Source organism: Mustela lutreola, chromosome Y, assembly GCF_030435805.1.
Source record: "Mustela lutreola isolate mMusLut2 chromosome Y, mMusLut2.pri, whole genome shotgun sequence".
Classification (NCBI taxonomy): Eukaryota; Metazoa; Chordata; class Mammalia; order Carnivora; family Mustelidae; genus Mustela; species Mustela lutreola.
Window position 1 is genome coordinate 3,600,843 of NC_081309.1, and position 21,333 is coordinate 3,622,175.

Below are 21,333 nucleotides of genomic sequence, written 5' to 3' on the forward strand. Positions count from 1 at the left end.
GCATAAGATTGTGTCTCCGAGGAACATAAGAGAATTTATTTCCAAAGGCCAATATACCATTGTCTATCACAGATCCTGTGCTGGAGTACAATATCAGTCTTAATTAGTAGAAGAGAATTTAATTCTTATCAGTTGTACTTATGACCATGAAAGTATGGAAAACGTAAAGAAATCACATACGAAAGGAATACACAGCCAGAAACTAATATGTGAAAAACACAACACACTCCCGAACTAGTAATGAATCAAAGAAATAAAATCAGAAAATATATTTAACAAAAGAAAGTAAAGAAACTCTTGGGTTAACGCCAAACAATTTTATCAGAAAGAATATAGGGTTAAATGCGTTTATTTCCAAAAATTAAAAACACCAAAAAATTAACATAACTATGCCATAAGGAACTAAATAAGGAAGAAATAAACTCATAAATAAACAGAAAAATGTCTATAATACATAATACCATCGAAGTAAAATAAATACAAACAATCCAATAGGAAAAAATAGGGAGAATTCACACAACTGGAGGAGCCATTACCTGGATAAAACAGGGAGACAAGTATACAGCTGAAAGTATGAGAACACATGACAACTGATAGGAAAAACAAAATAACCTAAAAGACCCCTCTACAAAATTATGTCACCAAATCCAAGAACTGAGAGAAAAGAATAAATTCCCAAGCACATATCATCTCCCACGATTAGGTCAGGAACCCTACAAAATCTGAGCTCTCTACTAGTGACTAAAGCATTTGAAGCATAATCAAATAGCTCACATTACACAGCAGGCCAGATACAAATAGTTTCTCTGGTCAACACTTATAGACATTTAATGAAAGCAATGTCGTTTATTAAAATCGATTCAAGAAATGGAGGAGGCGAGGAGACTCTACTTTACAAGTATAAAGACCAAATTCAGATAAGGACATTATAGGAAACAAATTCCATGTTGTTTTAACAAGTAATGGTAATAAAAATACAACTCCTTCCTTTTCTCTATCTGTCCTCATCTGCTTTTGAAAGGGCCAGTTTGTTTTTAACTTTTTTTGTTTTGTTGAGGAAGCCAGCCTATCAACCATAATACGTTTTTGACAGAGCATTTGCTGCTGCTTTAGTTCCATATACAACCTAGTGTTCATCCTTAGATATGCCACTACTCCTCAACACCCATTAGCCTGTTCTCACAACCCTTCATGTCTCTCTTTACTGCAACCTTCAGATTGGATCTTAGAGACCTGAGTCACTCCTAGTTTGTCTCCTCCTCTGACTTCTTTCCCTTCAGTTTTCCCTTCCATCTAATAATGGCTATGGTATTTCTCCTGGGGCACATAGGAGGGAAGCCATATGGTATTTAAATGTGTCTGCTTGCCTCTTTCATTTCACATCACCCAGTCCTGTAGCATTAATGTCAATGCAAGTACAAGGGGCTCATCCTCCCTGATGCCTGAAGAATACTCTGTTGTCAATATGGACCACACCTTCTTTATACACTAGTCTTTGCAAGGTCCTTGCAGCTCAATCCACAGTTCAACTCGAGGGGACATTGCAGGCCATCGATATAGGCCATTCCTTTTCCTCTGATTAAAGAGACTTGGTCAACATGTCTATACCCACTATCACAGCAGGTAGTGTTGTTTAGGGCTCTTTCTTTAGTGCTATGTCTCATGCAGAATGTCACGCTCCTTTAAGCCTTTGAGAAGGTGTTTAAGGTAAAACCAGTTAGACAGAGCCCTAATCCCTTATTACTAGTGTTTCAGAACAATAGGATATGAAAACACAGATCGACCAATTCATTCATGCCCTAAAATATTTCCTTGAAAAGGGACTTTCTTGCCCTTATTCATCACTAACCCATAAGTAAAAGATGCTGAGAAAAGACTCTCTCACCCCTAGGATGACAAACGCCACAGAGAGCTGATGATACACAAGAGGCCTCATTGTTTACTGAGATCTCTAGAAATTACAGTGGAATTAGGAAAACCTTGCCGTCTCTGGTAAAATATTGGCCTAAAGAATGGTATATTGAACATCATTTTCTTTTCTTTGGCTAAAAAGGGGAAGTGGTAAATTAAAACAAGACAACTTTAGCTCTTGTCCAGGCTCATAGGGCTCTTTTAGTCCTTCCCCGGGCATTCTACCTAAAGCTATAGGACTTAAAGTTCATGGGAGATGGACTGCTTTTTCAGTCAAACCAGCTTCTGTGATGTCACAAAGCTTTGAAGTATAGCAACCACTACTCCCCAAACCATGCCTGATCTACACTTGGCTGGAGTAGTAATGGGTTGATAAAGACGATCCCAAACCTCCCAAATAGCTGGAGCTGCCTGGGTCTCTCACCAAGGCAGTTTGCAAAGCGAGTTGGTGTTATTTTCTCCATGGTCACATTCATAGTCTATTTTCATGACAGTCAGCACCAGCCATCTGGACTCACCAAGACAGTTTATGAAATGAGTTGGTATCACCTTCTCCATGGCCAAATTCATAGTCTATAGTCGTGACAGTCTGCACCAGCCATCTGGACTCCAGAGAAAGGCAATAATCCACCATTCCATTTTACCCATGAAAGAGCAAGAAAGAATCAGTTCTCAAACAGGCCTCAGTGGGGAAGTCCATGTCCCGCACATATGTATGGTTCTCTCACCCAGTCAGGGTGCTTCTGACTAGGAAAAGGCCACCCAAGGGAACCTCACAGGGTACACCTGCAACTTTGCCAAAGATATGTCTGGAATCTACAACAGCGAGGACCTGAGTAGTTCTAGTGTCTATAGATATCATGCCAAAACTGCTTCCCAATCTTCAAAACTGACCAAGCACCAAAGGCAGACTTTACACCCTAAACCCTGAGACCCAGGATGGACTGATGTACTTGAAGTCCACAGGAGCTAATGTGGAGCATGTTGGAAGAGACCTATAACACAAGTGAAGCCATCTGAAAGACAAACTTGCCAGTTTCAAGATGAAAATGTGTATCTCCAAAGGACATATTGAAGAAGATTCAAAAATCAAAGAAACTGGAACATTCCCACAGGGTTGTGCAGCTACTGCTGTGGAATTTAATGGAGATATAGCAGTATAAGCCTGCCTTAACACTCTCATTACTATCCCCAAATGGCTTCATGCCATACCAAACTGTGCCTCTTTCAGAAGATGGGCATGTTTTAATGGAGCCAGAGGAGGACAAACAATGTGATAACAAAGAACCATTACAGTGGGACAGACAGCATTTGCTACAGGTTCGTGAGGAGAACCAGGAAGATAAAGAAGAGGAGATTGAACAAGGGAGCATAGAGCAAATGTTGGGCATTTTATGATGGTGGGAGATGTTCCTTACCTGGCTGCATTCCAAAGGGACATAGGTCCAAAATAAATAAACTGTCCTCTGGCTTCAGTAAATCATTGTAAGCTGGTGTTTATTCTATTTTGTTTTTTTAGTCAAATGATGCACATACATGTACTTGAGAGAGAAATAGTAAGATCACATTCAAGAGGTGGAGATGGGGAGGGGAAACAGACTTGCACCTGAGCAAAGAACCTGAGAACAGAGTCAATGCCATGACCCTGGGATTATAAATTGAGCTGAAGGCCGCCTCTGAACTGATGGACACACCCTGTGACCCAATCTTTGTTTTCTTAATAGCTCAGAGTTCTAGACAAGAACCATTGCTCTGTCATTGTTCAGAAAAGCAGGGAATATGTATTTTGGTTTGGACTGGTGTTGCTTGCTCTATAGGACCTGCTTCGGGAGCTGGTATAGCTTTTCATCTTGAAGTCAGTGATGCTATGGACAGACTACTCTCCCACGCATATTTGGGTAATGCAATTTCCTCCCATGCAAGGTCTTACAGGGGGTATGACACTATGTCTTGCGGTTCTCTGCTTCTGTTGATGGTGATGGGAGTGTTCTGTGCCTCTGAATATGGATCTCTGTTTTTGTTCCCAGATGAGGGACATTTTCTGCTCTGATTTCCCAAAGAAATGTTCAGCCTTCTTTATTTTCTCGCTCCTAGTTCTCCTACAATAGGCACTTCTTACCATTCCTTGGAGGCAATGATTTCCCTACACAGATGGTCATGTTCCATCATTCTTCCGTCTCTCTTTGGCTTTGCTTCCTTATTTTCCAGTTTTGTCTCCCCCATAACTAATTTGATTCTCTGCTTCTGCTAGCTTCCTGGCCTTTGCTACAGTCTGCTACCCATCTCTTCATCAGGAAAAGATGAATATTTTATTTAATTTTTTAATCACTTTTATCTCTGTAGTTTGAGATTCCCTGATGCCTTCTGTGTTTTTCTGATGTACAGTGAGTATCCTTGCTGCTGCTTTCCATCCTCCCTCGGTCGTGTAACATGTACAGGTGTCACATTGATTGCCTGGCCATGGTCATTTCTTGTTCTTTTTCGTCAGTATCAATTGATTCTTCCATCTTTGCATTGGATCTAGGTCTATGTTTTCTTCTTTGTATTCAAAAAGTGCATTCTGTTTTCTAGCCTGAGGCTAATTCTTTAGGAAGAAGAGATGATGGAGTGCCCAAGGGCTTGCCTTTGAGGGTGTCTCGAGTGTGTGTGTGGCATGCATGCCCTCTGGTGTTGTGTTGTGGATGTCCCCTGTCCTTGAGGCCAATCATCTTCAGAGGCTCTCTTTGCCTACTGTTTGAAGTGTTTGGGGTCTGTGCTGAATATGGTGAGGTTTAGCTTGGTGGTCTCTGGTCTCAGTGTTCGATCACTGCTTGGAACCTCTCTGGTGGTCTGGAGCTGCCCAGAATTCCGCTGCTGCCATGTTCTTGGGTATAAGCAGAAGATCCTGCATGCCCCGGGCCTGCCACTCATAACCTGATCTGCCAGTGTTCAAGGGGGAATTTATATGGAACTGAAGCTCCAACAGGGGAGGAGACTGAGGACTCCGTCTGAGAGGGAGGTCAGCGTGCAGTTTACTTTCCTCTAAATCTCCAAAAAACATCAAAAGCGGTCAAGGCGGGAGAAAATGGGTTTGTCCTGATAGTATATAAATCTTCTACTTGGGGTTGTTTTTGACGAGGTTCATCCTTTATATGCTTATATATATATATTTTTTTCTTCTCATATTTTATCAGTCTTTTCATTTGTCTGTTTTTGTTTTTATACTTCATGTATAAAGTCTTTCCTTGGGGCCCATTTGGACTGAACCTTCTCTTTTGTCTTTTTTCCCCCCCTCTCTCTCTCTTTCTTTCTCTCTCTTTATTTTCCTTTTCTTATCTTTTTTTCTCTCATTTCAGTGGGGAATTGTTATTTCTCAGAAGTGTTCCAGGGTGCACCTTGACTGCACCACAGTCAATATATCAATATATATTCGTTCAATCTTCTCTCACCAAAATGATGAGGAGAAGGAATGCCCAACAGAAGAAAAATATGGAGGATGGGCCTTCTGCAACAGAGCTAATGGCTATAAACATAGACAATATGTCGGAAAAAGAATTCAGGCCCACAATTATCTAGGCAATAGCTAGATTGGAGAAAGCCATGGATGACCAAATGGAATTGATTAGGGCAGAATTGAAAGCCACCAGAGTTGATATTCAAAATGTTAGAACAGAAAGGAAAGCCACCAGGGATGAGTTTCACAATGCTCTCAATGAGTTCCTTGTATAATCTAAATTCTGGAAAAGCTAGGTAACTGAACAAACAGCTTAGAATCCACAAAAACAGAATCAAGAAAATAAATGATGCCATGAAACATTGCAAAATTATAGGAATCTCTGAAGGAGAGGAGAAAAAAAGAATTCTACAAGATATAGTTGAACAAGTTCTTTATGAAAATTTTCCAACCTCGTGAATGGAGCCAGCTTTCATGTACTAGAGGCATAACGGTCTCCACCCACGATTACAGATTCTAAAAAATAAAATAAAATAAAATAAAATAAAGTAAAATAAAATAAAATAAAATAAAATAAAATAAAATAAAATAAAATAATCAAAGCACCTGATAGTAAAATTGAGAAATCATAAGTGTAGATACAATCCTTGAAAGCTGCTAGGCAAAAGAGGATCCTTATGTACAGAGGAAATCCCATTAGGATCACTTCAGACTTGTCCACAGAGCCCTAGCTAGCAAGTCCGAAAAGGCTGGCAAGATATATTCAGGGCACTAAATAAGAAGCACATGCAGCCTAGAATACTTTGTCCATCAAGACTGACATTCAAAATGGATGGAGAGATAAAGAGTTTCCAAGACCATCAAGGCTTAAAAGACTACACAACCTCCAAGCCGACATTGCAGGAAATATTAAGGGGGGTCTATAAAAGAGGGAAAAAAAAAACCTAAGAATAGTATTGAAAAGAAATATAGAGAAAATCTACAGAAATAAAGACTTCAAAGGTAACATAATGTCAATAAAAACGTATCTATCAATAATCACTCTCAATTTGAAGAGCCTAAATGCACCCAAAAAAAGAAACAGGGATGCATATTGGATAAAACGACAAGACCCATTCATATGGTGTCTACAAGAGACCCATTTTGAACCTAAAGATACACCCAGACTGAAAATGATGGGATGGAGAAGCATCTTTCATGCCAATGGGCCTCAAAAGAAGACAGGGTAGCAATTATTAGATATATTAGATTTTAAACTAAAGATTGTAGTCAGAGACAGAGAAGGACACTACATAATTCTTAAAGGGACTATCCACCAAGATGATCTAACAATTGCAAATATCTATGCTCCAAATATGGGAGCAGCCAATTGAATTGAATTGAATAACAGAAAACTGTTATTCAAGATAAAGAGTAATATTGATGTGAATAAATTAATAGTAAGAGATCTTAACACGTCTCTCTCAGAAATAGATAATCCAAGCAGAATACCCATAAGGAAACAAGAAAATTGAATGACACATTGGACACATTGAAACAAGAAAATTGAATGACACATTGGACCTCATAAATATATACAGGACATTCCACCCTAAAACAACAGAATGCTCATTCTTCTCAAGTGCACATGGAATGTTCTTCTCAAGATTAGCTACATAGTGGGTCATAAACTCTACCAATACAAAAATATTGAGATAATTCCCTGCATATTCTCAGGTCACAATGCTTTGGAAATTGAGCTCAATCACAAGGAAAAGTTCCGAAGGAACTCAACACCTGGAAGCTAAAGACCACCTTGCTTAAAAATGCGAGGATCACCACACACAAAAATGCACTTCCAATGGAATAAATACCTCAGTGTGAGAAAGGAATCCATCAGAATCATTGAGGAGAAGAGAGGCAAAAACCTCTTTGATCTTAACTGTAGCAACTTCTTCCTAGGCACATCACAAAAGACAACAGAAGCAAGAAAATAAATGAACTATTGAGATTTCATCAAGTTCAAAAGCTTTTGCACAGCAAAGAAAAGAGTGAATAAAACCAAATGACAACTGACAGAATGGGAGAAGATATTGCAAATGACATATGAGATAATGGGTTTGTATCCAATATCTATAAAGAGCTTGGCAAACTCAAAACCCAAAGACAAATAATCCAATCATGAAATTGGCAGAGTACATGAGCAGACATTTCTGCAAACAAGACATCCAGACAGCCAACAGACACATAAAAAAATGCTCCATATCACTCGGCATCAGGGAAAAACAAAAAAACAAATCAAAACCACAATGAGATACCACCTCACACCAGTCAGAATGGCTAAAATTAACAATCAAGAAATGACAAATGCTGGCAAGGATGTGGAGAGAGGGGAACTCTTCTGCACTGTTTGTGGGATTGTAAGATTCGGCAGCCACTCTGGAAAACAGTGTGGAGGTTCCTCAGAAAACTGAAAATAGATCTACCCTATGACACAGCAATTGAACTACTGGACATATATCCTATAGATGTTAACGTGGTTCTCTGAAGGGCACGTGCACCTGAATGCTTATAGCAGGAATGTCCACAATAGCCAAACTATGGAAATGAACATAGATGTCCATCAACAGATAAATGGATAAAGAAGATGTGGCATATATACACAATGGAATAATATGCAGCCATCCAGAAAATAAATCTTGCCGTTTGCGACAACATAGATGGAACTAGAGGGTATTATGCTTAATGAAATAAGCCAATTGGAGAAAGAAAGCTATCATATTTTCTCCTTGATATGAGGAAGTGGAGATACATTGTCAGGATTTGGGGGTAGGAATAAACAAATAAAAGAACATGAAATTGGCGGGAGACAAACAATAAAAGAATCAATATCAAAAACAGACTGAGGGTTGCTGGGGCAGGTAGATGGGAGAGGGTGAGGGGATAAGGACATTTGGAGGATACATGCTATGATGAGAGCTGTGAAATGTGTAAACATGGCGAAACCCAGACCTGCACCACTGGGGAGCAAATGAAGTTATATGTTTATTAAAAAATTAATAAATTAATTAAAATTTTTTAAACAAAAGATAGAAATATTGGATAAACCAGGAGACCAAAGAAGAACTGAAAGAATTCATGGAAACCAATGACAATGAAGACAATTTGGTCCAAAACCTATGGGATACAGCAAAAGTGGCCCTAACGGGTAAATATATAGCCACCCAAGCCTCCCTCAAAAAAAAAAAAAAAAAAAAGGAAAAATACAGAATACACCAGCTGTTTCTACAGCTGAAGAACTGGAGAATCAACAACAATCCAAACCAACTCCACACATAAGTAGAGAAATAATCAAGACTAGAGCAGAGGTCAATTAGGTCGAAACCAGAGACACAGTAGAACGTATCAATGAACCTAGAAGCTGGTTTTTGATAGAATCAATAAGATCGATAAACCATTGGCCACACTAATCTTAAAGAAAAGAGAGAAGGCCCACTTAAAAAAAAATTATGAATAAGGGGAAAGATTACAACTAACACCAAGGAAGTTATTATCAAAAGCTATATGAAAATAAGCTAAGCAACCTAGATGAAATGGATGCAATCCTGGAAAATTATAAACGCTCAAAATTGAACCAGGATGAAATTGAGAACCTGAATAGACCAATGTCTAGTAACTAGATTGAAGCAGTGATCAAAACCTCCCAAAAAACAAGAGCCCAGGACCTGATGGATTCCGCGGGGAATTCTACCAAACTTTTAAAAAGAAATGACACCTACTAACCTGAAGATGTTTCAAAAAATTGAAGCAGAAGGAAAACTTCCAGACTCTTTCTATGAAGCAACATAACCCTCATGCAAACCAGGCAAAAACCCTACCAAAAAGAATTTCAGAACAATATCACTGATCAATGTGGATGCTAAGATTCTCAACAAGATCCTAGCAAACAGGATCCAATAGCATATTAAAAAGATTATCCACCATGACCAGGTGAGATTCATCCCTGGCCTACAAGGATTGTTCAACATTCGCAATCAATCAATGTGATAGAACAAATCAATAAGAAAAGAGATAAGAGCCACATGGTCCTTTCAATTAATGAAGAAAAATCATTTGACAAACACTGCAACCATTCCTGATCAAAACTCTTCAAAGTATAGGGATATAGGGAACATTCCTGAACTTCATAAAATCTATCTATGAAGACCCACAGCAAATATCATCCTCAATGGTAAAAGGCTTGCAACCTTCCCATTGAGATCAGAAACATAACAAGGATACCCACTCTCACCACTCTTGTTCAACATAGTATTAGAAGTCCTAGCTACAGCAATCAAAGAGCAAAGAGAAATAAAAGGTATCCAAATTGGCAATGAAGAAGTCAAACTCTCTCTCTTTGGAGATGACATGATTCTTTATATGGGAAACCCAAAAGACTCCACCCCCAAACGACTAGAACTCATAGAGCAATTCAGCAACATGGCAGGATACAAAGTCAATGTACACAAATCAGTGGCTTTCTTATACACTAACAATGAAAATAAAGAAAGGGAAATTAGGGGTGCCTGGGTGGCTAAGTGGGTTAAGCCTCTGCCTTCAGCTCAGGTCATGTTGGGGTCGAGCCCCGCATTTGACTCTCTGCTCAGCAGGGAGCCTGCTTCCCCTTCTATCTCTGCCTGCCTCTCTGACTACTTGTGATCTCTCTCTCTTCTTAAAATAAATAAATAAATTCTTAAAAAAAAAAGAAAGGGAAATTAGAAAATTGATTTCATTTACTATAGCAACAAGAAGTATAAGATACCAGGGAATAAACCGAACCAAAGAGGTAAAGGATCTGTATTCGAGGAAATACAGAACTCTCATTAAAGAAATTAAAGAAGAAAAAAAAAAAAAAAACATGGAAGTCCAGTCCATGCTCTTGGATCGGAAGAATAAACATTGTTAAAATATCTATACAGCCTAGAGCAAACTATACTTTTAATACCATTCCGAACAAAATTCCACTGGTATTATTCAAAAAGCTGGAGCAAACAATCCTAAAATTTGTATGGAGCCAGAAGAAAACCTGAATCGCTACAGAAATGTTGAAAAACAAAAATAAAACTGGGGGCATCACGCTACCTGATTTCAAGCTTTACTACAAAGCTGTGATCACCACGACAGCATGGTACTGGCATAAAAACAGACACATAGAGTAGTGGAACATAGTAGAGAGGCCAGATATGGACCCTCAATGCTTTGGGCAAGTAATCTTCGACAAAAATTGAAAAATATACAGTGGAATAAAGACAGTCTCTTCAATAAATGGTGCTGGGAAAACTGGGCAGCTATATGTAGAAGAATGAAACTCGACCATTCTCTTACAACCTACACAAAGATAAACTCAAAATGGATAAAAGACATCAACATGAGACAGGAATCCATCAGAATCCTAGAGGAGAACATAGGCAGTAATCTCTTCGATATCAGTCACAGCAACTTCTTTCAAGTTATGTCTCCAAATGCAAAGAAAACAAAAGCAAAATTAGAGTTTTGAGATTTCATCAAAATCAAAAGCTTCTGCACAGCAAAGGAAACAGTCAACAAAACAAAGAGGCAACCCATGGAATGGAAGAAGATATTTGCAAATGACTGTACAGACAAAAGTTTGATATCCAGGATCTATAATGAGTTCCTTAAACTCAACACACACAAAACAGGCAATTATATCAGAAAATGGGCAGAGATATGAACAGAAACTTCTCCAATGAAGACATACAAACGGCTATCAGAAACATGAAAAATGTTCATCATTACTAGCCATCAGGATGATTCAAATTAAAACCACATTGAGATATCACCTTACACCACTTGAATGGCCCAAACTAGCAAGACAGGAAACAACATGTGTTGGAGGGGATGTGGAGAAAGGGGAACCCTCTTACACTGTTCGTGGGAATTCAAGTTGGTGCAGCCTCTTTGGAGAACAGTGTAGAGATTCCTCAAGAAATTAAAAATTGAATTTCCCTATGACCCTGCAATTGCACTCCTGGATATTTACCCCAAAGATACAAATATCATGAAAAGAAGGGCCATCTGTACCCCAATGTTTATAGCAGCAATGGCCATGGTTGCCAAACTGTGGAAAGAACCAAGATGCCCTTCAACAGACGAATGGATAAGGAAAATGTGGTCCATATACACTATAGAGTATTATGCTTCCATCAGAAAGGATGAATCCCCAACTTTTGTAGCAACATGGATGGGACTGGAAGATATTATGCTGAGTGAAATCAGTCAAGCAGAGAGAGTCAATTATCATATGGTTTCACTTATTTGTGGAGCATAACAAATAACTTGGAGGACATGGGGAGTTAGAGAGGAAAATGGAGTTGGGGCAAATTGGAAGGGGAGGTGAACCATGAGAGTCTTTGGACTCTAAAATACAATATGAGGGGTTTGAATTGGTGGGTGTGTGGGAGGTTGGGGTACCAGGTGGTGGGTGCTATATAAGGCACAGGTTGCATGGAGCTCTGGGTGTGGTGAAAAAAAATGAATACTGTCATGCTGACAATAAATAAAAAATAAAATTTAAAAAATAAAGTAAAAATAAATAAATTAAAAAGAAACAGATACACATAGCTTGAAAGTGAAGTATTTGGGAAGACAAACGTTATGCAGTTCCAAGGAGAAGAGAGCCAAAGTGATGGTGCCTATGGCAGATAGATTTTATGACTTCGAGAGACAAAAGATTATGGGAAGGTGTTTTGTCTTGATGGAGCATCAAGACATCAGAAACGTGGAAGAATTGAAACGTATACACCACCTTTGTGGGTGTATCTAAATGTTGGATGCATATTATCAAAATGGAAGGGAGATTAGGACCACAATTCAATATTGTTGGGAACTATGATATCCACTTTCAGCACAGGATGGATCATCCATATGGAAAGATGGTAAGAAATAAAAGACATCATTAATGGGCTCTCTAGACCACCTGAGCTTTGGGGAAACATGCATAAGATTGTGTCTCTCAGGACCATCAGAGAAGTTCTTCCCTAGGGCAGACCTTACATTGTCTATCACTGATCCTGTCCTGGAGTCAAAATCCAGTCATCCTTAATAGAAGACATTTCAATTACTATATTTGTATACTTGTGATCACAAAGGTATGAAAACGGAAAAAAATCACTTATGAATGGGAAACAGCCCAATACACTCCCAAACTAGCAATGAATCAAAGAAAGAAAATCAGGAAGTATGCTTAACAAAGAAAAGTAAAGAAACTTAGATGATGCCAAAATATTTTATGGGGAAAGAATATAGGATTAAATGTGTGTATTTCCAAAAATTAAAAACACCTAAGAAAGGAACATAACATGACGCCAAAAGAAAGTAAAAAAGAATCAATCTCCAATGTTAACAGGAAAAAGGAAATAATACATATGATCATCAAAATAAAAGAAATACAAAGAAACCAATAAGAAAAAAAATCAGGAGAAATCACATGTCAGTTTAGAAAACTTTAGCAAACTACAGGAGAGGAGCCATTACCTGGATAGAACTAGGAGACAAGCATACAGCTGAAAGAATGAGACCATATGAAAACTGATAGGAAAACAAACAAACAAACAAAAAAAAAACCCCAAAAATATCTAAAAGACCCCTCTACACAATTACGCCAGAAAATCCAAGAACTGAGAGAAAAGGATTTATTCCAAGACACATATCAACTCCCAAGATTTCGTCAGGAACCCTACAAAATCTGAGCTCTCTACTAGTGACTAAAGCATTTGAAGCAGTAATAAAACACCTGCAAACACACAAAAGACCAGGTCCAAATCATTTTCTTGGTCAACATTTTTAGACATTTAATGAAGAAAATGTCGTTTCTTTTCAAAAATTCCAGAAATAGAGGAGGCGGGTAGACTCTAATTTACAAGTATAAGAACCCAATTCAGATAAGGACATTATAGGAAACAAATTCCATGCCATTTTAAAAAGTAAAGATAATACATAAATAATTCTGTCCTTTTCTCTGTCTGTCTTCATCTGGTTTTGAAAGGGCCAGTTTGTTTTTATTTTATTTTATTTTTTGATATTTTGAGGAGGCCAGCCTATGATCCATCATTTGTTTTTGAAAGAGTATATACTGATGCTTTAGTTCCATATACGACCTAGTGCACTTCTTAATATATGCCACAACTACTCAACACCTATTAACTATTCCCTGCATGTCTCTCTTTTCTGTAACTTCAAGCTTCTTTCGAAGAGTGCTGAGTCACCCCTGGTTTGTCTTCTTCTCTGACTTCTTCCCCTGCAGTTTTCCCTTTCTTTACTAAGGGCCTTCCTTTGCTGAGAGCCAAGGTATTTCTCCTGGGGCACATAGGAAAGCAGCCATATGATGTTGCCCTTTGTCTGCTTGTCTTTTCATTTTGCATCACTTATTCCTGTGCCATTTGTGTCAACGCAAGTACCAGGGATTCATCCTCCCTGATGGCTGAGGAATACTCTATTGACACTATGGACCACAACTTCTTTATTCTGTAGGCTTTGCAAGGGTATTGCCACTCAATTCACAGTTCTGCTCCAGTGGGCATTGCAGGCCATTGATATAGGCAGTTCCTTTTCCTCTGATTGAAGAGACTTAGTCAACATGTCTATACCCAATACCACAGCAAGTAGAGTTAACAAATGATGACAAGGAGTACCGCCCAGGGCTCTTCCTTAAGGATTATATATCATGGAGAATGTCACTCTCCTTAAAGCCTTTGCAAAGGTGTTTAAGGTAAAACCAGGTATTTAGAGCCCTAAACCCTTATGACTTTGGTTTCAGAACAGTAGAAGATGAGGACACAGACAGCACAATGCATCCATTCCCTAACATTTTTCCTTGAAATGGGGATTTCCCTACCTTAGTCATCACTGACCCATAGTAAAAGACATTGAGAAAGGCCTCTCTCACCCACAGGATGACAAACCTCACAGAGATCTGATACCCAAGGGAACTCATTCTTTACTGAAATCTCTAGAAATTGCAGTGAAAATAGAAAAACCTTGCCATCTCTGGAGAAATGTTGGCCCAAAGGATGGTATACCAATCTTTCACTTTCTTTTCTCTTTGTCTAAAAAAGGGAAGTGAGAATTTAACACAAAAGACGACCTGAGTTCTTGATCAGGCTCAGAGGACTCTTTTTCTGTCCTTACAGGGGCTTCTCCCAAAGTCATAGGCCTCAAAGTTCATGAGAAAGGGACTGCTGATTCAGTGAAGCCAGCTACTGTGATGTCTCAAAGCTCTGAGGTCATAGACACGCCTGATCACTACACTTGGCTGGAGTAGTCATGGGTGGGCCCAGAGGATCCCAAGCCCTTCCAAACAGCTGGAGCCACCAGGGTCTACCACTGATGCAGTTTGCAATGTGATTCAGTGTCACTTTCTCCATGGCCAATTACGTAGTCTTTGGGCATGACTGTCAGCACCAACCCTCTGGACTCCAGAGAAAGGCAAGAATCCACCATTCCATCTTACCCACAAAAGGCCAAGAAAGAATCAGACCTTAAACAAAGCCTCAGGGGAAGAACACTACGTCCCACACATAGGAATGGTACACGCAGCCAATCAGGGTGCTTCTGATCAATAAGAGTGTCACCCAAGGAAAGCTCCCAGGGAACACTCACAACCATGCCAAACACATGTCTGGAGTCTTTAACAGCAAGGGCACGAATAGCTCTAGCATCTCAAGAAATCATGCCAAAACAGCCTCGCAATCTTCAAAATTGACCAAGCACCCAAGGCATTCTCTACAACCTAGAATGTGAGGCCCAGAATGGACGCATGCATTTTGAGTCCACATGAGTAAGCTTGGAGCATGTTGGAAGAGACCCATAGCCCATTTCAAGCCATCTGAAAGACTTTCGTGCCTGTTTTAGGATGACAACATATATCTCCAAAAGTCCTCATTGAAGATTATTTGAATGTTGAAGAACCTTGAGCATTCCCACAGTGTGGAGCAGCTACCCTCTGGGGAACTAAATGGATATGTGGCAGCACAAGCCTGCCTTAACCCTCTCTTGACCATTCCCCAGATGGTTTTATGCGATAGGGAAACAGTGCCTCCTGCAGAAAATGGGCATGTTTTAATGGAGCTGGGAGATGGGAAATAATGTTTCAACAAGGGCCATTACAGCGGAACAGACAGTGGATGCTACAGGTTGGTGAGGAGATCCAGGAAGACAAAGAACACGATAATGAAAAAGGGAACTCAGAGCAAAGGTCTGGCATTTTAGGATGGTGGGAGTTGCTCTGTACCTGGCTGCATTATTTAGGGACCTAGGTCCAAATAAAGAGAACATTCTCTGGCCCCAGTCAATCCTTGCACAATGTTTTTGTTTGTTTGTTTGTTTGTTTTGTTTTGTAAAATGATGCACATGCACGTATTTGACAGAGAGAAAGAGAGATCTCAATCAGGGAATGGAGCTGAATAGGTAGAAGTTGACTTGCCCATGAACAGGGAACCTATCGGTATGTTTGAATCCTTATCTCTTTCTGCTCCCAGATCAGGGTCATTTTTAGCTCTGATTTCTCAAAGAAATGTTCAGCCCTCTTTTTTTTCTTGCTTCTGGACATCCTACAATAGGCACCTCTTTCCATACTCTGGAGTCGATTATTTGCATAAGCTCATTTTCATGTTACATCAATTTTCTTTCTCTCTTTGGTTGGTTCCTTATTTTCTAGTATTTGTCTTCCAGGTCACTAATGTGATCCTTGGCTTCTGCCAGCTTTTTGGACTTTGCATCCAGTCTGCTACCAATCTTTTCATCAGGGACACTTTGTTTTGCCTTTTTAACACTCTTATATCTGTGGTTTGAGTCTACCTGATGCCTTCTGTGTTTTCTGATGTACAGTGAGTATCCTGGCCACTTTTCTCAATCCTCCATCGGGCGTGTTACATGTACAGGTTTCCCTTCAATTGCCTGGCCAAGATTATTTCTTTTTTTTTTTTTTCCCTTGGCATCAATAGATTCATCCATCTTTGCATTGGATCTATATCTCTGTCTTCTCTGTATTGGAAAAGCCCATTGTGTTTTTTTAGCCTAAGGATAATTTCTTTAAGATAAGAGATCATGGAGTGCCCAAGGGCTGGCCCTTGAGGGAGTCTCAGGTGTGTGTGTCATGCATTCCCTCTGCTGGTATGTTGTGGCTGTCTGCTGTCCTTGAGGCCAGTCATCTGCAGAGGCTCTCCTTGCCTGCCATTTGGAGTGTTTGGTGTCTGGGCTGAATAGGGTGAGGATTAGCTTGGTGAGCTCTGGTATGCCTTTGAATTGAGATATTCAACCAATGCAACAGAATGAAGGCCTCCAGAATGCTGTGGTCAGGAGAAAGCATGTGCACAGGACTTTCTTCTAGTTCCCTATGAGAGAGTCTGTTCTCCTGGGACTAAGCAACTTGGACTGAGGAAGGCAGTCCCTCAAGTCTTCCACGGTTGGGAGTTCATTTTTGCAGGTTAGGCATCTAATGTCCTCATTGTTCTGCCTTTGACTAGTAGCTCAGTCTTTATGCTGCTGGTGTGAGAGCCCAAAATTTATTTTTGCCCCCATTGAGTCATCTCCACAAACACTCCCTCTCACAGATGCACTACCAGAACCCACCATCTTCCCACTGTTTCTCCTGGTATTGTGTCTGATCATGGTTTCCAGGCTGTCTACACCGAGTTGCTTGTTGGTGTACTCTCCAAGAGAAGCACAGTGTTCTCTCAAGTTGATGTCTGCCAAGCCTGCTGATCTGAAATCTGTGGCCCTCAAGACTCTGTTGGCAAGAACTCTGCCATTCAGACCCTCTGATGGACATAGGTGATGGCTTTGGATTACATGTTCCATGTAGGTTTCCAGTGTGTCCTCCTCTCTCCTGTGGCTTTGTCTTTTCCATTGTCTCACTGCGCTCTGAAGCACCAACTCCTGACAGATCCCCTAAGCCTTGTCTCCAATCTTCTCACATAGTCTTTGTAACTTCTTTTCTCTTATGCTGTGGAGTTTACCTTGTAGGCTTCAGGTCAATTTCTACCAAGTTTCAGTTGATGTGGTCATCTTCTAATTGTGTTCATGGCTGTAGACAAGCCTGGAGTTCCCGAACACTATTTCCATCTCTGTCCTCCAAAGGCACCACAGTCTCTTACACAGCCATAAGCAAGAATGATTTTTTTCTGCATCCTCATGTGTCACATTGTGGTGAGCATTGGGCTTCGTCACATCTATCTGTCTCAGAAAGACAAATAACATGATTTCACTCTCTCATGGTAGTCAAGAAACATGTGAAAAAGCAAGGGAAAAGGGGACAGACAATACGATTCTCACCTGGCACACAAAGTTATGTGTTTCTTTGAAGGCTGGTTAGTGAGAATACGTGTTTATAAAAGAGGGCTAAATGGGACATAATTTGTAGGAAATGTGGCTGAAAGTGATGGAATGTGAGTTTTCAAGACATATCAACTTGAATTGCTTTCCAAAAGATACCGACTTCCTATCTCTTGAAATTTCATTTGAAGTGTTTTATGAAACAATCACAGACATGCAGACATGTAGACACACACACACACACACACACACACACACACACACAATCATAAAGCACCATCAACAAAGGAAAGTCAAAAAACTTATGAGATGATGCCAAACCTTTTATAGGGAAAGAATATAGGGTTAAATGCATGTATTTAAAGAAATTAAAAGCACTGGAATAAAGCAACCTAACTTTATGCTATAAGGAAGAAGAAAAAGAAGAAATGAAATCCAAAGATAAGAGAAAGAATGAAATAATACATATGATCATCAAAATTAAAAAATACAAACAAAACAGTATGAAAAAATCAGGTGAACTCACATGTCAGTTTTGAAAATATTAAAAACGTGGAGAAGGCATTACCAGGATAGAACACTGAGACAGGCATACAGTTGAAAGTATGAGATCATATGACTGGAAAGAAAAGGAAAAAAAATAGCCTAAAAGACCCCTCAAATCTATTATGCCCGCAAATCCAATAACTGAGAGAAAATGATATACTGCAAGACACATATCAACTGCCAAGATTAGATCAGGTAACCTACAATCTGAGCTTTAGAGTAATGACTAAAGCATTTGAAGCAGTAATAAAACACCTCCCAACACATGAAGGCTAGGTCGTATTCAAGGCAAAATATTAGGACATGGGTGTATTGTGCTGTGTCTTTCCTCATCTCCTAGGGTTCTTAAACATGAGTCATAAGGGATTAGGGCTCTGTCTACCTGGTTTTACCTTAAACACCTTTGCAAAGTTTTCAAGGAGAATGACATTCTCCATGATAGCTAACACTTAAGTAAGAGCCCTGGACAGCACTCCTTGTCATCATTAATTAACACTATCTGCTGTGGTAATGGGTATAGACATGTTGAACAAGTCTCTTTAATCAGAGGGAAAGGAACAGCCTATATGTATGGCCTGCAATGCCCCCGGTGCAGAACAGTGGATTGAGCCACAATGCCTTTGCAATGAATAGTGGCTAAAGAAGGTGTGATCCGTATTGGCAGCAGAGTATTCCTCAGGAATCAGGGAGGCTGAACCCCTGGTACTTGCATTGACATGAAAACCACAGGACTGGGAGATGTGAAATGAAAAGGACAAGAAGACAAAGGGAAATATCATATGGCTTCTGTCATATGTGCCCCATGAGGAATACCATGGGCCTTATTAGAAAGAAGGGAAAACTGAAGGGGAAGAAGTGAGAGAAGGAGACAAATCAGGAGTGACTCAGGACTCTGAGGAATCAAGCTAAGGATTATATAAAAGAGAGACATGCATGGAATGAGGGAACTGACTAATGGGTGTTGAGGGGTTGTGCCATATGTTTGGAGGAGCACTAGGTCATACATGGAACTAAAACACCCATGAATACTCTGTCAAAAACGTATGATGGATGATAATCCTGCTTCCTCAACATAACAAAAAATTAAAATAAAAACAAGCTGGCGCTTCAGATGGTTTGAAGTGGTCGGGTGTGGGAGGTTGGGGGAACCAGGTGGGTATTAGAGGGTATTAGAGAGGGCACAGATTGCATGGAGCACTGGGTGTGGTGCAAAAATAATAAATACTGTTATGCTGAAAAAAAAGAAAAGAAAAAACTGGCCCTTTCTAATAAGGTGAAGACAGACAAAGAAAAGTTTAAATTATATTTTTATTTTCTTTAACTTATTAAAATGGCATGATATTTGTTTATTATAATGTCCTTATCTAAATTGGGTCTTTATACTTATAAATTAGAGTCTCTCCACCTCCTCCATTTCTGGAATCAATGAGAAGAAATGACATTGCCTCCATAAATGTGTAGAAGAGTTGACTAGGAAAATGATCTGGACCTGACCTTCTGTTGTTGGGAGGTGTTGGATTACTCCTTCAAACGCTTTAGTCACTACTAGAGAGCTCAGATTTGTAGGTATCCACCTAATCTTGGGACTTGATATGTGTTGGAATTTATCCTTTCCTCTCAGTTCTTGTATTTCCTGGCATATTTGTAAAGATGGGTAATTTAGGTTATTTTTTTTTCCTTTCTATCAATTGTCATGTGGTCTTATACTTTCAGCTATATGCTTGTCTCCCCGTTTAATCTTGGTAATGGCTCCTCCAGTTTAAGTTTTCAAAACTGAGGTTTGAGGGACGCCTGAGTGGCTCAATTGGTTGGATGACTGCCTTTGGTTCAGGTCATGATCCCGGAGTCCTGAGATCGAGTCCCGCATTGGGTTCCTAGCTCCACAGGGAGTCTGCTTCTCTATCTGACTTTCTCCTCACTCGTGCTGTCTCTATCACTGTCTCTCTCTCAAATAAATAAATAAAATCTTTTAAAAAAATACCCTGAGATTTGAGTTCTCCTGAATTTTTCCTGTTGGCTTGTCTGTATTTATTTTATTTCAATGATCATATGTATTATCTCATTTTTTTCTGTTCACTTTCGAGTTTGTTTCATCATTTTCTAGATCCTATGACATAGATTAGGTTGCCTTTTTTTGGTATTTTTAGTTTTTGGAAATAAATGCATTTAACCCTATATTCTTTCCCCATAAAATGTTTTGTCATCATCCCATAAGGTTCTTTACTTTCCTTTGTTCAAGGTACTTTTTGATTTTCCTTTTGATTGTTTTTCCTTGACTCATTGCTAGCTCGGGAGTGTATTGTGTTTTCCACCTATGAGTGTATGGCTGTGTTTCCCATTCGTAAGTGATTTCTTTCATTTTCATATCTTTGTGATCATAATTTACAAGATAGGATTTTAATTTCCTTCTATGAATTATGACTGGGTTTGGACTCCAGCACAGGGTCTCTGATATACAATGTTAGGTTTGCCCTTGGGAAGAACTTCTCTTATGGTCCTCAGAGACACGATCTTATTCATGTTTCCCCAAAGCTTAGGTGGTCTAGAGAGGCCATGATGACGTTGGTTATTCCTTACCACCTTTCCCTCCGGATGATCTGTCCTGTGCTGTAAGTGGATATTGTAGTCCCCAACAATATTGGAATGTGGTCCCCATCTCCTTTCCTTTCTGTTAATATGCTTCCAACATTTAGATACACCACGTTGGTGGTGTATATGTTGGCAATTCTTTCAAGTTTCTGATATTTTGAATCTGCATCAAGACAAAACACATTCCAGTAATCTGTTGTCTCTCGAAGGCATAAAATCTCTATCTGCCATAGGCGCCATCACTTTGGCTCTCTTCTCCTTGCCAGTTGCATTACCTATGTCTTCACAATTCCTTGAATTTCAAGCTATGTGTATCTTTATAGTCAAAGGAAATCTCCAATGACCAACATAAGGTGAAGCTTGTTTTGTTTTTGTTGTTTTCTTGTCGACTTTTTTCTATTTTTTTCTTTTTTTTAAATTTTCATTTTTCCAACAATCTGTTTATAGGGATAGAAGAATTTAGTCCTGAATACTTTAACTAATTATTGATAGGTAACGAGTTAACTTCTCATTTTGATTGGTTTCTGACTTTGATTCTCTGTGCT